This window comes from Cavia porcellus, unplaced genomic scaffold (assembly GCF_034190915.1).
Source record: "Cavia porcellus strain 051 isolate PalLab524CR breed Dunkin Hartley unplaced genomic scaffold, mCavPor4.1 scaffold_24, whole genome shotgun sequence".
NCBI classification, from domain to species: domain Eukaryota; kingdom Metazoa; phylum Chordata; class Mammalia; order Rodentia; family Caviidae; genus Cavia; species Cavia porcellus.
Window position 1 is genome coordinate 906,665 of NW_026947507.1, and position 6,936 is coordinate 913,600.

A 6,936-nucleotide genomic window follows, 5' to 3' on the forward strand; every position below is an offset into this window, starting at 1 on the left:
CAGTTAACTAAGAAAAAAATTAATAGACTAAAATTCAAAGGGTGGGAAACAATTCTCCATGTCACAGGAATGCAAAAAATGCAGGGATAGCTATTCTATTTGCAGACAATGTAAACTTCAAAGCAAAACAGATCAAAAGAGACAAGGAAGGTCACTACATAATTTTTAAGGGAAAACTTCAAGAAGAAAAAATAACAATCATAAATATTTATACATCAAACACAAGTTTACTCAATTACATGAAACAAATGTTAGTAGACAGGGGAGCAAAGAAAAACTACTAAGAAATTCTGTGCGAACCAGGCATTGGTGACACATGCCTATAATCCCATCACTCATGAGGCTGAGGCAAGAGGATTGCTATGAGTTTGAGGCCAGCCTGAACCATATAAGTGAGACCCTATCTGAAAAAAATAAATTCTGTGGGAACTTGCTCTTCAGTGACTTACTTTTTTGCCATATCTGATAATGATTTTTCAAGACTTTTCTGTCATTTTGGTGAGTAATACTTATAATGTAATGGTTATACATTTTATAATTTTTAAAGTTTTATTTCCATATTAATGTTTCCCTCATCTTCAGACTTGCAGTGTTTGTGGGATTCTACCTTCTCTATATACTGTGTGCAATTTGAAGTCACTAATATGACCAAGCAACAGGGAAGGACGCCTGTCAGCATATTCTGAAGTAGTTTCTTCATCTATAGGCAGTGGATATAAATAACTTCAGGAATCATAAGGTGTAATAATATTTGGAATGACCAAATTTTGGGCACTTAACTTTGTTTTTAGTGTAATTAATTTGTTAGTTTATATGATTTACTTTTTTAAAATGGCTGTTTAGCAAACAACTCATAACATTCCTGAAAAATGTAACTATAGGCTCTATAAACTATGTCCAGCACATTACTGGCACAAACCTAATACACCAGCTAGCACACCATGTATAAATAGCCATGCTGGAAAGCCCAAAGCCAACTCCTTTCTGAAGCAATTACAGTGCAAAGGGACCCTTAGGGCAAAGTGAGGCTAGAGGCAGCAGATGGAGCAGCGAAGAAAGGCCCAGGAGTTAGGAGCTTCAGGCTTCATACAGCTCACCAATGTATACCCAGGGACTCCTCTGACCTCACTTACTGTTGACTTTAAGGGTTACATCAGTGTTTGCTTGAATGAGGTTGAAGTTCCTTGAAGGCTTGTCGGCATTTCAGTGCATAAATAAAGGCTACAGCCTGCAGTATGTGTCATTTTACAGAAGGGAAAAGGGGTTCCTTTGATAATATTTTGCTCTTTGAAGGCCTTGTGAACTGCAGTGTGAATGCACACATGTATTTTTAATGCTCAGGCATCAAGGGCCTTGCTGACCCTGGGGGAGGGTGCCTATCCTCCTTAGCCACTCCCTAGAGCTGGTAATGGACTCGTCTTCTGCAGGACTGTCATACTCAGGGTCAAGATGCCCTTTTTTTAATCACCTTTCTTTAATCCACTGGGGCCTTGCTTTGTCCTTAGTGCCTGCTGAGGTTACTCACAATTGCCAATCTAAGCCTGCCTCTGTGCCTTGCCCTTCATGAAGGAACCATGATGAAGGTTCTGGCCCAGTGTCACCTCATATTCCCTTCTTCTGCTTCATAACATACCCAGTGAGGCTTCGCATGTGAGTCCCAGAGGCAGGGTGAATCCCCTCATCTTGGGAGCTGTTAATAATAAGCTCTCCTTTCAGTGGCATCATCTTTTTGATCTGCTGTTGTAGATAAACCCCCAAAATAACAAAACCTACATTTTATTTTTTAAATTTTATTTTAAAGAGAATAAAACCAAACAAATGAAACAGAATAAAGCAATCAAAACAAAACAATGGGAGCAATCAAAATAAGATAATAGAGGCCACCATAATGCCTCATGTTCTCTTTAAAATAGCTATCCACACCATAAAACATAGTAACATCAAACAAAGCACAACAGGATAAAATCAATGAAAACAGAACAATGACACCAGCTACCATAATATGCCTTGTTACCTTCAAAATAGCTGCCCATATTATCAGACATAACAGAATCTAACAAAACAAAACAGAATAACATCAAACCAAACAAAATAGTGAAAAGATACTGGACTTCAAAATAAGGTAATAGGAAATGAACAATGGCTACCACTTTCCCTTTATAGACTTTTTCCCTCCCCTTTCACCTTAAACAATATCTATTGTATATTTTGGATCCCACTAACAACTTCTTTTTTTCTCTATAATTTTTTTTATTTAAAGAAAGGCTAAACAAAACAGTAAACAGGTAGATATAATACATACTTTCAAAGAAAAAAATAAACAGTAATTGTCCTCTTACAAATAATTGTTCAAGATACAAAATAAACATATTAATAAACATATTGTCCTCTTACAAATAATTGTTCAAGATACAAAAGTGGAACATATGAGTCAGAATTTAACAGTGAGATTACAAATAGTTCTATTTAACTATCCAACCAAAACTTAGTAATATGGTTATCAATTCTCATCCTACATCCATCAGTCCTACATTTAAACATACATGCAGTTATCCGTATCTTATTTATGTTGAGATTAAACAAACCAAAGCAGATTAAAATCACTCTGGACAAAGAATAATAGTATTGCTGGATTTCACGTCATGACACTCTGGGATCAGCACTGGGTACTGTAGTGTCTTTTTTCCTTCAAAGTATTTCTTCATTTCATCATGTCATAAGATCAATTCTCATAAACTGTTTATAGGTTCTACACATGCATGAGTCATAACATGTATTCTATCCTTTCTATATTAGAGGGGGAAACAAAACAAAGTAGGACAGAACAAAACATATTCCTGTAGACACATAAAATGAAAAAAACATATAAAACTGCTGTACAAGGAGTTCTACTATGGTTACTGTGTTGTCTCTTGTTATCTTCAATAGAATTGGCTATATCATCAGATATAGTATAATTGAATATATCAGTACATAACAGTATTGATAGAAACATGACTTTGTAGATAGTGTAAAACTGCAAAAACAGATAGTAATCAAACCAGAGTAGGTATCATAGTGAATCTTGTCATTTTCAGTATAGTTGTCTATACTCTCAGACTTGATACTATCAATTATAACAGTTTCGAATAAAATCTGTCGATAACAAACAACAATCAAACAAACCAGATTTAACTAAGATCAGTCATGATATAACAGTGTAAGTTATACAGGGCTCCAGATTAACTTAATAGGAAATTAAAGATGATTACTGTGCTATATCCTGGTATTTTTGGAATAGCTCTCTGTGCCCTCAGATCTAGTGCATGTAGACAAACTGGGACAGAATAAGTTCTATCTAAGCAGAGCTGTGCGAGTAATATGAGTTTTGATTCCTGATACAGTATTAACAATATCTTCTACTGCCTTTTTTAAGACTATTCCTCCTCTTTCACTCCCCTAGAGAATACTGTGCATTTTTGAGTCTCACCAACACCCTCTGTTTTCACATTCTCATTTTCCATTCTCCCTTTCTCTTGAGGACTGACCAGGAGGACAGTCCATGGGGCTGACTTTTGGGACACTAGATCATCTTTACCTTTGGAGGCCATTCTGCTGTCCTTACATTGACTCTGGGGTCATAGACTTTCTTCTCTTGGATGAGTTGTTCCTATGGGACCCCTTTGTTTCTTAGGTAATTGTGAAAATAGCAGTCAAATGAGAATAAGCAAAGGCTATTTATTCAGAGCTTTCTATAGTGAGGGAATAAGCCACTGTCACTTGCTTTTAACAGAGAATCAAGGACAGGCAGAGGAGTGGAACAGGCAGAGGAGTGGGAAAAGCTTTATAGTAGAAGAAAAAGAGGTTTCAGGTATACCCTGTTCATAGATTATTGGCCTTGGGAAGGTGGTGGCAGGCTGGCTTGTTAGGTATCTTGTGTAATTAGGTAATCTTGTGTAATTAGGTAAGTGTAGCTTTCTCTGGTTGATTGATGTTTGGAAGTAGGGGCAAAGATTGGGAAACCTTTGAATCCTGGCTATTCTGTTCAACTATTGTAAAATTCATTGTTGGGGTTCCTGGACTGGTTACCACAGATACGGAACGTTTTTTTCCTGGGCTTGTAACTATAGATGGTGGGTCAGAATTCTACCTTAATGCATGACCATTTGTGTATTTGCATTGTCCATTTGTATATTTAGTCTCACCAAGGTGACAGTTAATGAGATTACCACTTATTCTTTGCTATATTACTCCAGATTTTCCAGAGGAATAGAACAAATAGAATACAGAGGTGCATGCGTGCATGCACATTTACATATATAATTATCCATATATATGAAGAGTGAGAGAGGAGAAGAAAGGAGAGAGAGAGAGAGAGAGAGAGAGAGAGAGAGAGAGAGAGAGAGAGATTATGGGCAATTGGGTCACATGACTATAGACACTAGTTGTCAAAAACATGCAGTGTGAGGCCTTCAGATCCAGGACAGCTGCTGCTGATGTTCCAGTTCACGTCTGAAGGTAGTCTGCTGTAGAACCAGGAGCACCAATGTCACCAAAGACATCAAAGGCCTTTCTTTCTAGGGGATACTTGGATTTTTGTTCTATTCATATCTTCAACTGATTGCATGAAGTCCACCCATATAGGGAAAAGCAGTCTGCTTTGCTGAAAGCCATCCAAATTAGCAGTCTACTAACTCATTGAAGACACCTTTACAGAAACACCAAGAATAATGTTTGCTCAAACATTTGGGCACCCCATAACCCACACATACAAATTAATCATCACATTTTACTCTCAACGACTCACAGATTCACTAGAAATGTATGAGTCCCAGGCTGAGCCAATAACTCTAACTTTTTCCCTAGCTGTGACCTTGCTTCTTGGCCATCCAACAGAGGGAAGGAAGGTCTTGGTCTTCTTTAGTTTTTCTGGAAGCTAGCAGAAATAACTTCCTTAACACCCTCATTCCAACTGGATTTAGGGAGAAGAGGCAATTGCATCTTGGAGTAGGGAAAGATAATGTTCCCAGACTGGAGAGGCTGTGATATTACCCCTTCTTCTCTGCTTTTACCTGAATTTGAGGGAGTTTTAATTATTATCTTCCACATCACTATATGACCTTATTTCATCCAAGAAATTCTGAGCCAATATTGGCAATAGTGAGGTAACCTGTTATTATCCTCTGAAGCCTTTGCCTGAGGAAGTCTTCCTGTGTCTGTGGGTGATCAAAGTCATGGACTTGTTTCTTTCTACCCTGATTCACTGGAACTAATGGGAATAACTGAATATCTCAAAGGAGGCAAGCATCTTAGGTTGCAAAGTGTAATATCTACAAGATCACACCTTTAAAAACTCATTCTTTGAGTTTCCTACCAGATCTTTTTATTTTCCTTGTCAGCTGAGCATGTCAAATGTAGAATCTTATCAATAGTATTCAAAAGAGATTAAACATGTAATTGCTTTCTGCTCTCTTGCAATCCTGCCTGTATCATCTTATGTGATTTAAGCAATTAACTTGCTAAATTGAAAACTAAACTCTTTCCCCCTCCTCCTTCCTTTCCATTTTCTCATTTTTACTTCCTTTTTTCTTTAGTCACTCTCTGATCTCTATCCAAAATGTATTTATTAAGTTCTATGACCATAATTAGGGATGTAAAGAGGAGTGAGAAGTCAATCCTTGCTTTTGAGATGACCACAGTCTAGTGGGGGAGGCTGAAATTAAAACAAATCTTTATAATGCATTGTGGTTAAAAACTGTTACTCATTCTGAGGAAATCATTCTGAGGAAACAGAGATAGGATTTCCAAGGAAGGTCATATTCTGCAGGTTCTAGGAATATGACTTGGAGTTTTCTGGACATGCAGAATGATACATGTGGACAGTGTTTCTTAGAAACAGACTACATGATAAAGGGAGAAATAGAACTCTTAGACAAATCTGCTCTGAAGTCTGCTCTGGGACTCCTCTGTAGCATCCAGATTTTGCCTAAGGAAGAGTTTTTTTTTTAATATTTTCTATATTTTCAAAACTGCCTGCCTAACCTCCATTGCTTTGCCAATACTTGAGCTGATGTTTTTGCCCTGTGCTGTCCCCTCCCCACGTGTAGCAGCCGTTCTCTGTAGGCATAGCTGACCTTGGCCTTGTCTAGTTCTTCATCTTCAGCTCAGTGCTTAGGGCAATGAGCAATCCTCTGATGAGTTATGACCCAAAAAGAGCTACAGCAGAAGCCAGATCCCTACCTCAGGTCTAAATAAAATATTTAGCAGTGATTCACCACTACTCAGAGCCTCGTCAGTTCATAAATTTAAAGCAACTCAATTTCCTTTGCTTTTGAACAAACCAAAATGGATAGTACATATATATTGGAACAATCAAGTAGGGTAGTAAGCTTAGGCTTATGCAAGTTCATTTCCCATTAGTTTGGGGAGGCAATGCTTAGGCTGTTGTGTACCTACATAAAATCAGATGCTGACATCCGTTGGGAGAAGGAGGAGTGTGAAAATGTGGCAATGCGGCCAATAACATGGGGGCGGAGAATGCAAATAGCAGATGGAAGCTGTGATTATGGCCAACAGAAATAGGAAGCTTCTGCTAGGTCATCTGCCTACCGCCCAGCACTGGCTTATTAGCTGTCATTAGCCCTTATCCAGGAAATAATTCACATCTGTTGAAATTCTTATAACATTGGATTTCTGCCCATAGTCTCATCATCCTACTTCTTCTTGTGGATTAAAGAGAAAATGGGCTGTGAATTATTTCTCTTTGTGGGCAGAAAGTGCTATCTTCTGGCCCAGGAGACAGGACATATGGTCAGCCTTCCTAGCAACAATATTGTCAGAGTCTCATGTTATCACAGAGTGGACAGTATTTTAAGAGGGCATCCTGTGGTATCTCCTGCTCGAGCAGGTGTCACTGACCCCCAGAGGTGGGAGGTCAGAGAGATTGTTTTGGATTTT